Source organism: Heptranchias perlo, chromosome 8 (assembly GCF_035084215.1).
Source record: "Heptranchias perlo isolate sHepPer1 chromosome 8, sHepPer1.hap1, whole genome shotgun sequence".
Lineage (NCBI taxonomy): Eukaryota > Metazoa > Chordata > Chondrichthyes > Hexanchiformes > Hexanchidae > Heptranchias > Heptranchias perlo.
In genome coordinates this window covers 67,254,006-67,274,918 of record NC_090332.1, presented here as the reverse complement: position 1 = coordinate 67,274,918, position 20,913 = coordinate 67,254,006, and positions in this window count along the sequence as shown.

Here is a 20,913-nt window from a genome sequence, read left to right as displayed (position 1 = left end):
CTGTTGTTGCAGACGTGTTTCAGTCAGCAGCCATTGGGAGATGCAGAGGGTTCCTTGACAGTTGGGGGGAACCTCATTCATTGCAGTAGGGCACTCTGTCACCTCCGACAAAGTTTTGCCTGCTACACCATTGTCTCCACACTGAAAATTATTACATCATATCCTAAACTCTGCTGTCCAAACATATTTACCTACTTTGTGGACCCCCTCACACTCACACCGTCAGAATCAGGGGGGGTTCCATAGCTGCATTCATCACTCCATTGGAGGACGATCAACATCACCAGCCTCACCAGGTATGCCGTCCAACTCCGCCACGTGGAGTTACACAACACAGTGCTGCGCAACAGGCACCTGCACAAAGTAGTCGTGCAACTACACATACACCCACTGTAGGGTGACCCAATGGGTGGTGGCATCAAGGGTGTTCATGGAGAACCTCATGAAAGGGCCTTATTGCCACAAGCCAGTCAAGAATGGTCAAGACATGGCAGTAGTGGTGACAATATAATATGTATTGTGAGTTGATCAGGAATCAAATATAAGTAAAAACCATGACAAACCCTCAAACACCCTTGTGCATCACCTTCATGCTCACGACATGTTTGCCTTACACTTCCTACTACACACACGTGATGCATGCCCTGTGGCTGCAGCACAGGTAGTGGCAGGTAGGGTGAGGCTGACCATGAAAGAAATGCATGGAAGGGTTAGTATGAGACAGAGCCATGAGATTGTATGAGGATTGGGTTGAGTGATAGTGGTGGGATGAGTACTGGGGAGGAGAGGAAGTGCAGGTAAGATGAGGATAAGGGTTCAGTGGGTGTGAGGAGTGATGTGAATAGTGTTGGCAGTGCAGAAGGAGGTGTGGGGTGGGGGCGGTGATGTGGCAGACAGAGTGTAGGGGAATGAGTAAGAGTACTCACTTTGGCTGACCTGGTTAGGTCATTGCAGCACCTCCTGCACTGTAGGCAGGTGCGTGATATGTTGGTGGTGCTGTTGACCTCCTCTGCCACCTCAAGCCAGGCCTTCATGGTGGGAGAGGCAGACCACTTCCTCCTGTCCGCCGGGTGGAAGATCTCCCTCCTCCTCCTCCTCCTCCTCCTCCTCCTCACCCCATCCAGTAAGACCTGGAGGGAGGCATCATTAAACCCGGGAGCAGCCTTCCCCCTGGGCTGCCCCATGCTGTAATTTTGCCTATTTTCTGCAGCATCAGTCAGTGGAGGACTGCCCCTTTAAATAGGGCTCCTCCAGCCGACAGCCTATGATGTGGGTGCGCAGTCCGCCCACTGCGCAGCTTTCCAGCGTGAAACCCAGGAGCCAAGGTAAGTGGCTTCAATTTACTTATGATCGCGTGCCAAACCCACCGATTTCACTGGAAGAGTTACCCACGCGCCCAGTCAACCCCCCGTCGCCAAGCTGCCTCCCTCCTAATATCAGGCCCATAGAGTACAAAAGCAAGGAAGTTGTGCTAAACCTTTATAAAACACTGGTTAGGCCACAGCTGGAGTAGAATGTTTAATTCTGGGCACCACACTTTAGGAAGGATGTCAAGGCTTTAGAGAGGGTGCAGAAGAGATTTGGTACCAGGAATGAGGGACTTCAGTTAAGGGGAGATTTGATAGAGATGTTTTGATAGAGTAAATAAGGAGAAAGTGTTTCCAGTGGCAGAAGGGTCAGTAATCAAAGGACGTAGATTTAAGGTGATTGACAAAAGAACCAGAGGCAACATGAGGAAACATTTTTTTATGCAGCGAGTTGTAACAATCTGGAATACACGCCTGAAATGGTGGTGGAAGTAGATTCAATAGTAACTTTCAAAAGGGATTTGGATAAATATTTTAAGGGAAAAAATTTACAGGGTTATGCGGAAAGAGCAGGGGAGTGGGACTAATTGGATAGCTCTTTCAAAGAGCCAGCACAGGCTTGCTGGGCCGAATGGCCTCCTTCTGTGCTGTACCTACTATGCTACTATGCTACATCCCACTTTGTTGCAGATACAAAACAATCATGAAAGAAGGTCAGGTATTTCATCCTAGCTTCTGACTTGGAGCCTGAAATTTACAAACAACTTACTGACTTCAAATTGACCTCATCATATTTACAAGCAGCTACAACTATCTTGATTTCCACAACAATTACATGACAGTGGCCCTCAATAGGCAGACTAGACTAACAGCTACAATTACCACGTTCCAGAATAACTGTGAGTAATGCCATAGGATGTCTTCTAATATATATGATGTGGAGATGCCGGTGATGGACTGGGGTTGACAACTGTAAGGAATCTTACAACACCAGGTTACAGTCCAACTGTTTTATTTGAAAATCACAAGTTTTCGTAGGCTTTCTCCTTCGTCAGGTGAGCGAGTGTGGGATTCCATGGAAGGTTACCGCATTTATATTCAGAGAACAATACCTGGTGATTACAGATAATCTTTCCAACTGCCCGTTGTCAAGGCAATCAAAGTGTTCAGACAGAGTGATGTTACCTACAGGACCACCGAATACACAAACGGCCAGAACACAAAACAGAGAGGGAGAGAAACATCCGAAAGGAAGAGAAAGACAGAGAATGACCCGTTGTGTTAAAAAGATAACTTTTTTTCACTGGTGGGGTTACGTGTAGCGTGACATGAACCCAAGATCCCGGTTGAGGCCGTCCTCATGGGTGCGGAACTTGGCTATCAATTTCTGTTCGACGATTTTGCGTTGTCATGTGTCTCGAAGACCTCGCTAAGGCCATCCCCACACCTCCACTACTTGCCTTCAAACAGCCACCCAACCTCAAACAGACCATCGTTTGCAGCAAATTACCCAGCTTTCAGGAGAACAGCGTCCACGACACCACACAACCCTGCCACGGCAACCTCTGCAAGACATGTCAGATCATCGACACAGATACCACCATCACACGAGAGGACACCACCCACCAGGTACATGGTTCATACTCCTGTGACTCGGCCAACGTTGTCTACCTCATACGTTGCAGGAAAGGATGCCCCGGAGCATGGTACATTGGCGAGACCATGCAGACACTGCGACAATGGATGAACGGACACCGCGCAACAATCGCCAGACAGGAGGGTTCCCTCCCAGTCGGGGAACACTTCAGCAGTCAAGGACATTCAGCCACCGATCTTCAGGTAAGCGTTCTCCAAGGCGGCCTTTGAGACACACGACAATGCAAAATTGTCGAACAGAAATTGATAGCCAAGTTCCGCACCCATGAGGACGGCCTCAACCGGGATCTTGGGTTCATGTCACGCTACACGTACCCCCACCAGCGAAAAATAGTTATCTGTTTTTAACACAACGGGTCATTATCTTTCTCTTCCTTTCGGATGTTTCTCTCCCTCTCTCTCTGTTTTGTGTTCTGGCCGTTTGTGTATTCGGTGGTCCTGTAGGTAACATCACTCTGTCTGAACACTTTGATTGCCTTGACAACGGGCAGTTGGAAAGATTATCTGTAATCACCAGGTATTGTTCTCTGAATATAAATGCGGTAACCTTCCATGGAATCCCACACTCGCTCACCTGACGAAGGAGAAAGCCTCCGAAAACTTGTGATTTTCAAATAAAACAGTTGGACTATAACCTGGTGTTGTAAGATTCCTTACATTTCTAATATATAAACATTCTTGTTTTGTCCATCACACTGCACTTCCTGTGTCACACTTCAGACATCACTGTTGAATATATGCAAATTCTTTGCAGCTAATTGGCTCAAATTTTGTATTTATAAAAGAGCAACAAATCAGAACCAGAGGTAGGTCCAATCAAAATCAAAGAAAGTGGCTCGAAGGATTACCAATGAGGAACTCCTCAGGCCGTATGTAAGCAACAAATGAAGCTTTGGTAATTAGCAAAATGTATGAATAAGAGAAAGAAGAGAACCAATTAAATCGCTCCAAATATTTATTAAAACAGGAATGGTCGCCATCTTGGTTTCTCCACTAAACTGAGGACTTGCTACTGGAAATAAGTTTTGTACCTTAATAAAGATTTTAAAAATTACAACATTTACAGAAAATTAATAAACTTCCCTATAGAATATATTTTCTCTGTTGAGATGTTTTTAACAACATTTCCACAGGAAGCTTGTGGTTTAACTTTATGGAGTTTCCCACAGTTATCATTCTGTTAATTGAAAAGATAGCAGAATAGAGCTCCCAGTACCTAACAGTGTGATTGTGTAAGTTGTGTATGGAGATCTAATGAAAAGAAACATTTTCTAGAGCTGGAGGGGATTCTCTTTATAATTAACAGGACAAGTGGTCATTCACAGACTATGCCAATCCCTACCGTTTGTAAGCCTCACCCCCCCCCCCCCCTTCAATCCTGTGTATCAATGGAAAGATATTAAGAAAACTGCTAGTAAAACCAGCAAAAGTATGCAGAATGTGCGTTATTTTTCCTGCATAAAATAATGAAACAAAATAAGGAACTTAACTTTTCCTTAGGTATAAAATTATATTCAAGGGGTTATTTTAGAAAATGCAGGATGTTACATGTGTGACAAAGGAAACTTTGCACTTTGAAATTGTTTAATCATTACATTCTATATTGGGCTGGATCTTGCTGGAGCAGGGCATCTCACAGCGTGGCCCGTTAATTAGACTTTTTCCTGCAATCTTCAGCTCAAAAGTTTTTTGCGTTGGAACTTGCCGGATGTGCGAGCTGATAATGGGACATCTGGGACCTCAGTGAACGGTAGAGAAACAAAGAGAGGGACAGAAAGATTGGATTATGAGAGAGAGAAAAAAGAGACAGAAAAGAAAAGTAAGAAATAAAATTTAAAATTTAAAATTTGACCTTTTTAAAATCTCTAAAACAATTTACTATCTAAAGGAATGAGACAGTTTAAATTGTTCAATTTCTGTGCCAGAGAGGTTGATTGGCATTGCATTAACAATCATCACGTTGTTAAAAAGGTGCTTGCACTGTTCATTACCAGACTTAGCTTTGCGTGGGGAGTTTAATGGGCAATTGATGTGCAAATCCAGCAACTACTTAAAAATAACGGGGAGGCTAAGTGCGAGATGCTGTGTGCGCAAAGCAGACGGCGGAGCGGCGTAAATCGACCAGCAAGTTCTGGAGTTACACAACTCACGCCGTATCTCTTAATCCCCTGAACTTGCTGGCCGATTTGCACATTAATAACGGAGCACGTCATTATCACACCGTTATTTTTCCAGCAAGTTCCGGTCCAATTTTGTATTTTGAATGGTTATACCAACTATATTAGTTCTATTTAAGATAGTCTGAGAGCTCAACAGCAACAAGCAAAATAAAATGATTAATATAAATGTGGTGGGGGTGAATTTCAATTTCAGTGAGAAGGAAAATGGGGAGGTCTGTATGACAGGCGGTGAATTCACTACTGTCCGTTTTGCGCCCCCGCCAAAGTTGAATTTCATCCCCGGTAATTTTGGTAAGAGTATTGAAATTTAGAAGGAGGTTCTAAATAAAAGTGCTGGATTTAAACATGCTTATTTAAGCAAAATCGCTTAGTAATGCTACTATTGCAGAGCTATTTGGTAAAGAAGGAACAATGCAAATGAAGTTTTATATATTTATATTTTTCTTGGCTCACTCTAAAACCCACGCCCTAAATAGATGGACAGTATAGATAAATAGCAGGAACAGAAAGAGTATATTTAATCTTCCAGCAAAACAATTCAGTTAAAAAGAAAACTGTTCCTCTTCCCATCTACAGGTTTCGTGCAGCCAATATGCTTCGCAAAGCTGGAAGTATTATTGATGGACGAAGCTGACTCAAACTCCCCTTTACTTTTCTGAATTACGTAAACAACAATGAAATGACTACCTACGAGCCAGTTTTCCTCCAGCAATAAGGGGACAAGGACTCCTAACGCCAGATCCCCACTCATTCTCGCTACCATTCTGGTTTTCTATCACTTTAATTTAAAATGAGGTGATCATGACAGAATGACATCATTTGCCACATTTTCCATCATTATCAGCCAAGCAATGCTAAGATCACCAGAACAGGGCAGGTTCCAGTGTTGCCAGGGAACGTGTTACAGTTAAACACTTAAGTGGACACACCAGTGGCGACTCCACTCACTGGTGAATTACTGCTGAACTTTTTTTTAATTCATTCATGGGATGTGGGCGTCGCTGGCAAGGCCAGCAAGTATTGCCCTTGAGAAGGTGGTGGTGAGCTGCAATCCGTGTGGTGAAGGTTCTCTCAAGTGGAGAGTATTCCATCACACTCCTGACTTGTGTCTTGTAGATGGTGGAAAGGCTTTGGGGAGTCAAGAGGTGAGTCACTCACCAGAGAATACCCAGCCTCTGACCTGCTCTTGTAGCCACAGCATTTATATGGCTGGTCCAGTTTAGTTTCTGGTCAATGGTAACCCCTAGATGTTGATGGTGGGGGATTCAGTGATGGTATTGCCGTTGAATGTCAAGGGGCGGTGGTTAGACTCTCTCTTGTTGGAGATGGTCATTGCCTGGTACTTGTCCGCCACGAATGTTACTTGCCACTTATCAGCCCAAGCCTGGATGTTGTCCGGGTCTTGCTGCATGCAGGCACAGACTGCTTCATTATCTGAGGGGTTGCGAATGGAACTGAATGCTGTGCAATCATCAGCAAACATCCCCACTTCTGACCTTACATTGGAGGGAAGGTCATTGATGAAGCAGCTGAAGATTATTGAGCCTAAGACACTGCCCTGAGGAACTCCTGCAGTGATGTCCTGGGGATGAAATGATTGGCCTTCAACAACCATTACCATCTTCCTTTGTGCTAGGTATGACTCCAACCTCTGGAGAGTTTTCCCCCTGATTCCCATTGACTTCAATTTTACTAGGGCTCCTTGATGTCACACTTGGTCAAATGCTGCCTTGATGTCAAGGGCAGTCAATCTCACCTCACCAATGGATTCAGCTCTTTTGTCCATGTTTGAACCAAGGCTGTAATGAGGTCTGGAGCTGAGTGGTCCTGGCGGATCCCAAGCTGAGCATCGGTGAGCAGGTTATTGATGAGTGCCGCTTGATAGCACTGTCGACGACACCTTCCATCACTTTGCTGATGATTGAGAGTAGACTGATGGGGTGGTAATTGGCCAGATTGGATTTGTTCTGCTTTTTGTGGACAGGACATATCTGGGCAGTTTTCTACTTTGTCAGGTAGATGCCAGTGTTGTAGCTGTACTGGAACAGCTTGGCTAGTTCTGGAGCACAAGTCTTCAGCACTACAGCCAGGATGTTGTCGGGGCCCATAGCCTTTGCCGTATCCAGTGCACTCAGCCGTTTCTTGATATCACATGGAGTGACTCAAATTGGCTGAAGGCTGGCTTCTGTGATGGTGGGGATATCGGGAGGAGGCCGAGATGGATCATCCACTCGGCACTTCTGGCTGAAAATGGTTGCAAATGCTTCAGCCTTGTCTTTTGCTCTCATGTGCTGGACTCTGCCATCATTGAGGATGGGGATGTTCATCAACAAACATGGAGCCTCTTCTTCCCGTTAGTTGTTTAATTGTCCACCACCATTCACGATTGGATGTGGCAGGACTGCAGAGCTTTGATCTGATCCATTGGTTGTGGGATCGCTTAGCTCTGCCTATAGCATGTTGCTTCTGCTGTTTAGCATGCATGTAGTCCTGTGGGCTTGGACCTGAACTTGAACTTGGACAGGAGCAACTGTTACCAGAAGGGCAAACATTCTTCCACTCTTCAATCCTGCAGCAGATATCCCACTCCAACCGGGAGGAAAACTTACAAGCGCGAGCGGGAACACGATCGGGAGACCGCTGAAAAAAAAATGAAATGAGGCTAAACCCGAAAGCTCTGTCAGGGTCAGTTGGGTTGGTGTAAAGCCTGCCACTCTGACATTGCAGAACACCCTGGATAGGATCATCTCAGCTATACTAGCAATGACAATAAGGCTGTAATATAGTGATGGAATCACAGCAAAATACCTGCATTGGATAGTAAGGTCGCTGACTCAAAAAACGACCAGTCACACACAGTCCCTCTATACAGCCGGCCAACAACGGTCGTGTAAACAAAGGAAGTGCTCTAACCTCTGGAATTCCCTCCCTAAACCTCTCCGCCTCTTTCTCCTCCTTTAAACCACTCCTTAAAACCCAACTCTTTGACCAAACTTTTGGTTACCTGTCCTAATATTTGCTTATGTGGCTCGGTGTCAAATTCTGTTTGATAATGCTCCAGTGAAGCGCCTTGGGACGTTTTACTACATTAAAGGTGCTATATAAATGCAAGTTGTTTTGTTGTTGTTAGTACTGGTATCAATTTTAAATTCAAATCATTGTCTCTGTTACATTGGATTAGTCCACCATGCATCTGACAGCTACTTAGTTTTCATGTGCATAGTTATTCATTCTGTATGGCCAATCAGAGGAGGTGTGGTCCCAATTCACCCCAATTTACAGATGGTGGAAACACACAGGATATCCATAATATAGGTGAGCAGGCCGAGCATTTCTGGTTCCACTTGCTGAAATCGGACATCCCACACAATCTGAGTTGGTTGATAGGTCGGGCTGGATCTTTGACAATGGATGTGACTCAGTTGTCACATGATGGAGTGCAGCATTATCTGGAATATTGATTGGCTATCTTGACTCTTAGCTCAGTGTTCAGGGCCAGTTACATGATTGTGACTCATGGTCTAGCCGCTAGATAACAATTTTGGATTGTTTTCCAGGCTCTTGGAATGGAGCTGCAGCAGAACCTATCACATGACAACAGACAGTTGTCTCTGATTCTTAAAGCTGATTCAGACTTTGCCCCTGACACATGATGTAACAGGATCTGGGGCTCCTGTCCAAATTCTGCACAAAAATCTGCTTATGACTCACCAGCCTGGCACAGTGGTGCTGACTGGATTGGAATTATTGCTTAACTAAAAAGCAGGAACCGTCTCTGTTGTGAGACTGAAACTGTTATGAACTACTTTCCACTGACCCCTACTGGAAAGTGTGAGAACATCAAATGAAAACCAAAACTGGGCTCAGCTGTGATGTCCTTCCAGGTTCAATAACCAACTCATTGTCCAGATTTTCCTCACTGGGCGCCATTGCTGACAGAAGTGTAGTGGGGCAGGGCCTCTACCTGCCTATCCACTGACCCAGTGCTAACCCAGGCAAATTGCTGGAGTCAACCTCAACTAGATGTTTTCTAATGCTTCCCAGCATTGTAGCCTCCTGCGATTAGGAACTTCCAATTGGTGGAAAATGGCCATTTCCACTCAGAGAAGAAAATGGCACCGATAAGGAACATTAAACAAAAAGTCTCCCTCTTCATTTAAGTTCCATTGTGGACTTGTAACTTGCCCTCCATGTTTCCTGTTGCCTAGTAATGGTGGGCACCTATTGAACGCCGGAGGTCTGGGGACCATCATTACCAAGAGAATATAAGTGGCTCAGTGGGTAGCAATCTCTCTTCTGAGTCAGAAGGCTGTGGGTTCAAGTCCCACTCCAGAGACTTGAGCACATAATCCAGGCTGACACTTCAGTGTGGTACTGAGGGAGTACTGCACTATCGGAGGAGCTGTCTTTCAGATGAGATGTTAAACTGAGGCCCTGTCTGCCCTCTCAGGTGGATGTAAAAGATCCTATGGCACTATTTTGAAGAAGAGCAGGGGCGTCCTCCCCAGTGTCCTGGCCAATATTTATCCCTCAATCAACATCACTGAAAGAGATTATCAGCTTGTTATCACATTGCTGTTCGTGGGACTTTACTTTGTACAAATTGGCTGCCACATTTTCCTACATCACAACAGTGACTACACTTCAAAAAATTGCCTGTAAAGTGCTTTGGGACATCCTGAGGGTGTGAAAGGTGGTATAAAAATGCAAGTCTTTCAGTAATGATGGAAAATGGAAAATGTGATGAATGATGTGACTCCAGCATTGTTGCCTCACTGTCTGTTCAGATTTGGGAGGATGCTTCCGTGGTCTGATAGAAATGATGCCAGAAATCCGGAATGGATATGAAAACGGGTGGGTCTGTGGCGTTACAGTTCCCGCCCAGTTTTCCATCCGAAAACCACTTGAAAACTGCCTGTAAAACAGAGGAACCACTGCCTAGGTCTCTTGGGTAATGTACTGAAGGGCTGCGAGGCCTGTGGAACTTTGGCCAGGCTATTGGCTGGGTGGTACTCCCAGTGGGCAGCTCATGGGAAAACCTCACCCTACACCTTAGCAAAGGCCCATACCTTCAGGAGAAAATGGGAGAATATTGGAAGAAAAAACAAAGGATAGTCAGCTCCACTTAAAGTGGATGCGTTTAGTAAGGACAATCCTATTTTTTTTATGATTTAGAAACCTCAACAGTTCATTTCATTGATTGCTTAAAGTGGTTGCTGATGGTACTTCATTCTCAGGATATGGGCATTGCTGGCAAAGGCAGCATTTATTGCCCATCCCTAGTTGCCCTTGAGAAGGTTGTGGTGGGCTCTCTTCTTGAACCGCTGCAGTCTGTGTGGTGAAGGTACTCCCACAGTGCTGTTAGGTAGGTAGTTCTGGATTTTGACCCAGGGACGATGAAGGAACGGCGATATATTTCCAAGTCAGGATAGTGTGTGACTTGGCGGCGAAATTGGAGGTGATGGTGTTCCCATGCACCTGTTGCCCTTGTCCTTCTAGGTGGAGGAAGTCGCTGGTCTGTGAGGTTCTGTTGAAGAAGCCTTGGTAAGTTGCTTCGGTGCATCCTGTAGATGGTACACACTGCAGGCATGGTGCACCGGTTGTGGAGGGAGTGGATGTTTAAGATGGTGGATGGACTGCCAATCAAGCAGACTGCTTTGTCCTGCATGGTGCAGAGCTTTAATCAATTAGCACTTATGACAACTTTGTCTCCTGTTGTGCTAATCGTTGGAATAGGTAAGTGGCCAGCCTCATTAAAGCAGAAGTTCCCATTAGTTTGAGATCTGCAGCAAGTAGAAATGCGCTCTGATCCCTCCAGCAGTCAGAGAAACTTCCAACAAGCAGCATCCATGAAGTTGCCACGCCCATCGAGATCTCAAAGACTATTCTCAATCGTATTTTTACTGGCAAGGGACAAGTTCTTTCCAATCTACTTTTCAGTCAAAATCTGGACCGCTGCCCGCAAGTGCAAGAAGGAGGCACAAGATGATGAAATGGAAGGGGTTGTACTGAGATGGTTTATTCAGGGAAGAGTGGACAGGGTGGTGGAGAAGTCCAAGCAGATTACAAATGCAGATGAGCACGATTTTAACCAAACTGATGGTTGGCTGCAGTGTTGGAAATCATGTTATTCCAGTTATTAAAAAAGGCCATGGGGAGGAATATGGCTCTGATGCTATTGCTGTTCGCTCCTGGCAACACAATAATTCCCCTAGATCTGTTATTGGACCCTGACGTTTAACATTGAACAGCTGATGGGACTAAGAAAAGCAAGGGGGAGATTCTTGTTGCCCAACTGCAGTAATATGGCTGGTACAGAAAAGACAAACTTCTGGAGATAAGGAAATCCACCAAACCATGCTGCTTTGTCGGTTAGAGTAACTGTCTTTCATCTGCAGAAGCAGCCATAAAGACTCTAAATCTTTGGTGAATGGATAACAGAGCCGAGGAATAGGAAGATTGCTAAACTTTTAAAAAATTCATTCTCGGGATGTAGCGTCGCTGGCAAGGCCGACATTTATTGTCTATCCCTACTTCCCCTGAAAGTTTGATATAACTGAATGGCTTGCTAGGCCACTTCAAAAGGCAGTTAAGAGTCAACCATACTGGCATGGGACTGGAGGCATATATCAGCCAGACCAGGTAAGGAGAGTAGGTTTTCTTCCCTAAAGGACTCTAGTGGACCAGTTGGGTTTTCACACCAATCCAATAGCTTCATAGTCACTTATTTTAATGATATCAGCTTTTTATTTCCAGATTTTTGGACAGCCAGTTGTGCCATGATGTGAATTTGAGTTTTGCAACAGCTGGACAGCAGCAAGCAAATTGACTCATGTTGTTTTGTTGTTATTATTGTTGTTGCTATTGGAGAATACTGATTAACAGTAAATGTGAACACTCCTTTCATGGGATACTGCCGGGGATGAACCAGCTAAAACTGCATAGCTTACCAGCACAAAGCATTGATAAGCTCCCTGCTACCTGTCCCAACAAGGACCACCCTACACTTTAGAGGATTGACTTGCAGGATCATCTGGAGCCAAGAGGGAAACATCCCAGCTCCCAGTGATGGGTCCACCCCTTCAGTTTCCATTAGTGAGTCAGACTGGCTGGTCAACCATCAGCAGTGCCCTGGAGTACTACACTTCTGCCCGGTTCAGCTATCGCATTACTGAGTCAGCTACGGGGGGGTTGACTTAATTCCGAACTTCCAGGTGTGCCATGTCATAGCCCAAGGAGATGCTCTTAGCTCCTACTAAAGGAGGAGAGTCACAAGTTAGTCGTTAGGTGTGGGTTTGAGTTCTTGGTAAGTGGACAGCAGGTGCCAGGAGCTCCTCGTGAGTGGCATGGGTGAGCAGCAAAAATGTCTGAATGCATCGCCACTATCCTCCTGACCAGAGGAGCGCACAGTGGTTCTATCTGTTGGAAACACACTGCTGCAGCCGCAGTTGCTAGCCATTCTACAGACCCAGTCACAGTGGGCACTGCCCTGAATATGGGTGTGTGTTCTCATACCCAACCTACGGGTAACGCCTTTCAACTGCAATCACCGGAGTTTCCTTTATCAGTGATAGGATGAACATGGAAGGGCTTACACACGGCAGCCTACATTGTGCCAGCCACCTTAATGTTCGAGATATCCGAGTCCTGTGTGTGTACCAGGCTTACTCGTCAGTAATTGCTTCATCCAGGTCCTCGTGAGGGGCTGGGTCGATTCCCCTCCTCCCTCCGTTGGGGTTAAAATCAGGGGAGTCACCATACTGGCCGAAAGTCGCTCCGTTCCTACCTGGTGCCATTTTCTCCACCTACTTTCGAGGCAGCCACGCTCTCACTACATACAGGCAGGGGCCTAATTTATTTATTTTTTTATTCGTTCACGGGATGTGGGCGTCGCTGGCAAGGCCAGCATTTATTGCCCATCCCTAATTGCCCTTGAGAAGGTGGTGGTGAGCCGCCTTCTTGAACCGCTGCAGTCCGTGTGGTGACGGTTCTCCCACAATGCTGTTAGGAAGGGAGTTCCAGGATTTCGACCCAGCGACAATGAAGGAACGGCGATATATTTCCAAGTCGGGATGGTGTGTGACTTGGAGGGGAACGTGCAGGTGGTGTTGTTCCCATGTGCCTGCTGCTCTTGTCCTTCTAGGTGGTAGAGGTCGCGGGTTTGGGAGGTGCTGTCGAAGAAGCCTTGGCGAGTTGCTGCAGTGCATCCTGTGGATGGTACACACTGCAGCCACGGTGCGCCGGTGGTGAAGGGAGTGAATGTTTAGGGTGGTGGATGGGGTGCCAATCAAGCGGGCTGCTTTATCTTGGATGGTGTCGAGCTTCTTGAGTGTTGTTGGAGCTGCACTCATCCAGGCAAGTGGAGAGTATTCCATCACACTCCTGACTTGTGTCTTGTAGATGGTGGAAAGGCTTTGGGGAGTCAGGAGGTAAGACACTCGCCGCAGAATACCCAGCCTCTGACCTGCTCTCGTAGCCACAGTATTTATATGGCTGGTCCAGTTAAGTTTCTGGTCAATGGTGACCCCCAGGATGTTGATGGTGGGGGATTCGGTGATGGTAATGCCGTTGAATGTCAGGGGGAGGTGGTTAGACTCTCTCTTGTTGGAGATGGTCATTGCCTGGCACTTATCTGGCGCGAACGTTACTTGCCACTTATGAGCCCAAGCCTGGATGTTGTCCAGGTCTTGCTGCATGCGGGCTCGGGCTGCTTCATTATTTGAGGGGTTGCGAATGGAACTGAACACTGTGCAGTCATCAGCGAACATCCCCATTTCTGACCTTATGATGGAGGGAAGGTCATTGATGAAGCAGCTGAAGTTGGTTGGGCCTAGGACACTGCCCTGAGGAACTCCTGCAGCAATGTCCTGGGGCTGAGATGATTGGCCTCCAACAACCACTACCATCTTCCTTTGTGCTAGGTATGACTCCAGCCACTGGAGAGTTTTCCCCCTGATTCCCATTGACTTCAATTTTACTAGGGCTCCTTGGTGCCACACTCGGTCAAATGCTGCCTTGATGTCAAGGGCAGTCACTCTCACCTCACCTCTGGAATTCAGCTCTTTTGTCCAGTTTGGACCAACGCTGTAATGAGGTCTGGAGCCGTGTGGTCCTGGCGGAACCCAAACTGAGCATCGGTGAGCAGGTTATTGGTGAGTAAGTGCCGCTTGATAGCACTGTCGACAACACCTTCCATCACTTTGCTGATGATTGAGAGTAGACTGATGAAGCGGTAATTGGCCGGATTGGATTTGTCCTGCTTTTTGTGGACAGGACATACCTGGGCAATTTTCCACATTGTCGGGTTGATGCCAGTGTTGTAGCTGTACTGGAACAGCTTGGCTAGAGGCGCAGCTAGTTCTGGAGCACAAGACTTCAGCACGACAGCTGGGATGTTGTCGGGGCCCATAGCCTTTGTTGTATCCAGTGCACTCAGCCGTTTCTTGATATCACGTGGAGTGAATCGAATTGGCCGAAGACTGGCTTCTGTGATGGTGGGGATATCGGGAGGAGGCCGAGATGGATTATCCACTCGGCACTTCCGGCTGAAGGTGGTTGCAAACGCTTCAGCCTTGTCTTTTGCACTCACGTGCTGGACTCCGCCATCATTGAGGATGGGGATGTTTGCAGAGCCTCCTCCTCCCGTTAGTTGTTTAATTGTCCACCACCATTCACGACTGGATGTGGCAGGACTGCAGATCTTTGATCTGATTCGTTGGTTGTGGAATCGCTTAGCTCTGTCTATAGCATGTTGCTTCCGCTGTTTAGCATGCATGTAGTCCTGAGTTGTAGCTTCACCAGGTTGGCACCTCATTTTTAGGTACGCCTGGTGCTGCTCCTGGCATGCTCTTCTACACTCCTCATTGAACCAGGGTTGATCCCCTGGCTTGTTGGTAATGGTAGAGTGAGGAATATGCCGGGCCATGAGGTTACAGATTGTGCTGGAATACAATTCTGCTGCTGCTGATGGCCCACAGCGCCTCATGGATACCCAGTTTTGAGCTGCTGGATCTGTTCTGAATCTATCCCATTTAGCACGGTGGTAGTGCCACACAACACGTTGGATGGTGTCCTCAGTGCGAAGACGGGACTTCATCTCCACGAGGACTGTGCAGTGGTCACTCCTACCAATACTGTCATGGACAGATGCATTTGCGACAGGCAGATTGGTGAGGACGAGGTCAAGTAAGTTTCTCCCTCGTGTTGGTTCACTCACCACCTGCCGCAGGCCCAGTCTAGCAGCTATGTCCTTCAGGACTCGGCCAGCTCGGTCAGTAGTGGTGCTACCGAGCCACTCTTGGTGATGGACATTGAAGTCCCCCACCCAGAGTACATTTTGTGCCCTTGCTACCCTCAGTGCTTCCTCCAAGTGGTGCTCAACATGGAGGAGGACTGATACATCAGCTGAGGGAGGGCGGTAGGTGGTAATCAGCAGGAGGTTTCCTTGCCCCTATTTGACCTGATGCCATGAGATTTCATGGGGTACGGAGTCAATGTTGAGGACTCTCAGGGCCACTCCCTCCTGACTGTATATCACTGTACCGCCACCTCTGGTCGGTCTGTCCTGCCAGTGGGACAGGACATACCCAGGGATGGTGATGGAAGAGTCTGGGACGTTGGCTGAAAGGTATGATTCTGTGAGCATGGCTATGTCAGGCTGTTGCTTGACTCGTCTGTGGGACAGCTCTCCCAATTTTGGCACAAGTCCCCAGATGTTAGTCAGGAGGACCTTGCAGGGTCGACTGGGCTTGGTGTTTTGCCGTTGTCGTGTCCGATGCGGGTGGTCCGTCCGGTTTTATTCTTATTATGACTTTTCGTAGCGAGATTTTACAACTGAGTGGCTTGCTCGGCCATTTCAGAGGGCAATTAAGAATCAACCACATTGCTGTGGGTCTGGAGTCACATATAGGCCAGACCGGATAAGGACGGCAGGTTTCCTTCCCTAAAGGACATTAGTGAACCAGATGGGTGTTTACGACAATCCGGTAGTTTCATGGCCATCATTACTGATACTAGTATTTTAATTCCAGATTTTATTTAATTAATTGAATTTAAATTCGCCAGCTGCTGTGGCAGGATTTGAACTCATGACTCTGGATTTTAATCCAGGCCTCTGGATTACTAGTCCAGTAACATAACCACTATGCTACCGTACCCGTGAAATGTAAAGGTTGCGGGCCAATGACTTAATCATCACTGCGTCACTATTTTAAATAGAAATTTAGCTGGGAGTGCTCCTCTGGGCCCTGGAAGTAATCCTTGGTCCTCCCCTGCCCCGATCCTCCCTCCCCCTCCCCCTACCGGCATATATTTGGGAGCCTCACCCACCCCACCCGCATTTACCATATGCCAGGGCCTATTCCCTTAGGTCCCCAGTGGCATCTGGCTCCCACCCCAATTCCGGCTCCTGCCCACCAGCCTTGATGCCATTCCCGCTGGCATCGGGCGGGAGACAGATGTGAAATATTGAAAGGTGGCCCGGCTTTTAAAATCGGCCAGGCCTCGCTTTCTAGCCAACTTCCGGGTGCGCGCCCAGTTTGGGCCCCCCACGCAGTTAAAATCCACCACGCTGTAGCAGAGAGGTGTGTCTGCTGCGAGGTGACTCCCCTTCCAGTGCCCATGACAGGTGGGTGTAGGCCCGAGACCTCCCTCCCTTCCTTTTTGTCACAAACCAACTTTTCAAGAGTTTAAGGAACACAAAGGTTGTTGAAACTGAAGAGAATAATGTTAAACAAGTTGTGGAGTCTATGAACAGTCGGATTTAGACATTGGATGATAGAGGCATTGATAAGGACGAGGGGGTCCCGCCTCAGAAACAATTTGACTTCAATAGAAATGAAAATTGGGAGAGATGCATTTGGGCAGCTGATCCGATATCGCCCGTTTTATACTATCAGCCAAAGTCAAAATGACGCCCAACATGTCTACATCCTAATTTCTGAAGGGTGCCCTCACCTGCGGATGGTTTTTCCATTTTCTGCACAGTCTACCTTTATGGTTCTTTGCGTGAGAACGCCACATCAGTCAAACTTTACAGACAGCTTTGTGCTTTGGACACCATGGAGTTTATTTCAAACTGCCAAAACCGGTCTACTTGGATCCTTTGAAGACCACTGAGGGAGGTAACTTTCAGATCGCCTGTTGGAGTTGTGCTCAACTCTTGGCCCCAGTGTGGCTAGCCTGGCCTTATAGGTTATGAAAATGATCCATCATCAGGACCATAGGCATGCAAATGTGCAGATTTATTATACCAAGTATCGCGCCACAGCCTATTTTACATGGCAGTCAGTATATGACATGGCAGGATGAATGCCTCATTTGCAATTGTACACACAGGGGCACTACTGTCTTGAATTTCAGCCACTTCCTTCCCTAACTCCAGCATCCACCTATTCAATGCTTTTTGTTTTATTGTTACATATGTCTAGCCTATTTTGCAAAATTTAATATTGCCTACTTACAGTTTTAATACAACGCTCTGTCACTAAACAGTCAGCGATAGAGTAATGAAGTTCGCAACAGTGAAGGCAGCCTAATACAAAAAAATAAGGTTTTTCCAAAAAGTTTTTAGAAAAGACATATTCCTTAGCTTCTCCTCAGGCCCTCACCAGAATAAATATCTCCAAGAAGGATACTATGTGCTCCCTCAACCAATTTTCAACGCAGCTCCTGACCATTAACTTTCTTTTCTTGGCCCCATGCTCAGTGATATTGTCAAATCCTTTCTTTCTTCAGGCATTCTTCCCACCTCTTTTAAAACTATCATCATCAAGCCCTTCCTTAAAAAGCCCACCTTGCCTCACTATATCCTCACAACCAACTTTCCTTTCTTTCTAAGGTCCTTGAATGAGATGTTCCAATCCAACAATGCACGCAAAACTCTCACCATTCTACGTATTGAAGCCTCTAATCTGGTTTCTGACCTGCCCATAGCACCAAGGCCACCACCCGCTCACCCACAGTCAAGGACACCAATAACATCTTGTGTGACTGTGTTCGCAATTTCCTGTCCCCCTTGGACCTCTTTGATCTTTCCGCCACGTTTGACACAGTTGCCCACTCCATTCTCCTTCATGGTCCAAATCCAGGCCACTGTTGTCTCTTTATTTGACTTTTAACTGTACCAACATAATTGCTAAAATTCTTCAAATTCTTTCTCCTTCCATACCCATGTGGGTATCACCAATGTGCCCCATGGCTCCATTCTGGATTCCTTTCTATTCATCATTTTTATGCTACATCTCAGCAACGTCATCCACAAGTGTGAAGTTAGGTTCTATGTGTACACCATTGACATCCAAGTCTACTCATCTAACCCATTGATTCTAGGGCTATTGTTATATTTGTGACTGCCTACCCAACATTAAATCCTGAATAGGTGCGAATTTCCAAAGCTACACTTTGGCAAAACTGAAGCCAATCTGTTTGGCTCTCATTAGACTACATACATCCAGCAATGAATCCATCACCTCCCCAGGCTCTTTGCCCTGTCTGAGCCTGATGCACAATCTCAGTGTATTCTTCAACCCTGCATCTGGTCCTGCATCAAGACCATCTTCACTCATCTCTGGAACATTGCTCACTTTTGCCCTGGCCTCGTCCCATCCACTGCTGAAATCCTCAGCCACACATTAATCATCTCTACCCTTCACGAGCTAATCCAGAAATCTGTGTCTTAGATCCTCTCCTGCACAAAGTCTCACATCCATCCTTATCAGACGAAATATCTTCATGAAGGGTACCATCCGCTCCCTCGACCCGCTTCCACACTGGCTGGCTCCCTGCGTTTAGTGAATCAACATCAAGATCCTGTGTGCAATTTCAAAACTCCAGCCATACATCCAAGCCTACACTCTCCGCTCTCCGGAGTCTTGGTTACTACTTGTCCCTGCCCCCTTTGGCCTGCCATTACACCTTGGTTCTCTGTAACTGTCTTCCAAAACTGTCTGCCAAAACCACTCTCCTTGCCTTCAAAAGACTCCGAAAAAATCTACCTCTTTGATAGTGTACTCAGCCTCTACTGACTTTCTGCTCACTATCCACACCTCCCTTCCCCCTTATAAATTTGTCTGAGACATTCTTTTACAAGGAGTACTGCATAAAGTTGTATTTATGGTGATGATTCTATTCGTGACATATGTTATAGTTTATTGGCACAGGTAGTTTGAAGGAGGAGTTCTTGGAATGCATTCGAGACAGTTTCCTAAAACAAAACGTCCTGGAACCAACCAGGGAACAGGCTATTTTAGATCTTGTCTTGTGTAATGAGACAGGATTAATTAGTAATCTCATAGTAAAGATTCCACTGGAGAAAAGTGATCATAACATGATAGAATTTCACATTGAGTTCGAGAGTGACATACTTAAGTCCAAAACTAGAGTTTTAAACTTAAATAAAGCCAATTACATAGGTAGGAGGGGCGAGTTAGCTAAGCTAGATTGAGAAATTAGATTAAAAGGTACGACGGTGGATAAGCAATGGCAAACATTTAAAGAAACATTTCATAATTATCAATGAAAATATATTCCGTTGAGAAATAAAAACTCCATGGGAAAAGTGATCCATCCGTAGCTAACTAAAAAAGTTAAGGATAGTATTAGATTAAAAGAAGAGGCTTATAATGTTGCCAAGAAGAGTAGTAATCCTGAGGATTGGGAGAGTTTTAGAAACATGCAAGGGACGACCAAAAAATTGATAAAAAGGGAAAAAATAGAATGAGAGTAAACTAACAAGAAATATAAAACAGACTGTAAGAGTTTCTACAAGCATGTAAAAAGGAAGAGTGTAGTGAAAGTAAACGTGGGTTGTTGGAAATATGCTATTATTAATGCTACCAACGGTTGGTAATCCTTTTTAATAATATCTTCCATGATGATTCAGGCCCAAGTGTGACCGAACATACAACTTTTATTATAAACTCAAGAACAACGTTCTAATGCGGTCATACCAAACAACAAGTATTTATATAACAACGTTCTAATACGGTTATATCAAAGAAACAAGGATGGTACAACCTGTCCCTAGGAAATCTCAAGCTGATTAGACCTGGGTCGGAGGGTGTCTGGACCTCCGCCGTCCTGAGAAGCTGCTTTTAGTGGGACAGTGTCCCAGTTTATATATTTTTCCGAAACATAGTTGCTTCTAGTAGCTTAATGATATTAGTCTCATCTGTCCTGGACATCTTTCCCTCAGGGTGCCATTGTTCCAGGCATCTTTTGGATATCCATTCTATGGTGTTAACTTTTGTCAATTCTATCAAGCTTATGGGGGAGGGACATACCCTTACCTTTCTGTGCATTTGGATTGTTCGGATGCAGACATTTAAGATGTCTCATCCTGTATATGCCAATCACGAAGATTACCTAATTATCTGCACAAAGTTCCTGCAATTAACATAACAGGATCAATCTGTGTCCAGGTCCTGAGTCTTTGGGACCTCTTGTTATGTGCTTCTGACAATTTTTTTTTGTTTTTTATTTGTTCATGGGATGTGGGCGTCGCTGGCAAGACCAGCATTTATTGCCCATCCCTAATTGTCCTTGAGAAGGTGGTGGTGAGCCGCCGCCTTGAACTGCTGCAGTCCGTGTGGTGAAGGTTCTCCCACAGTGCTGTTAGGAAGAGAGTTCCAGGATTTTGACCCAGCGACGATGAAGGAACGGCAATATAGTTCCAAGTCAGGATGGTGTGTGACTTGGAGGGGAACGTGCAGGTGGTGTTCCCAATGTGCCTGCTGCCCTGTCCTTCTAGATGGTAGAGGTCGTGGGTTTGG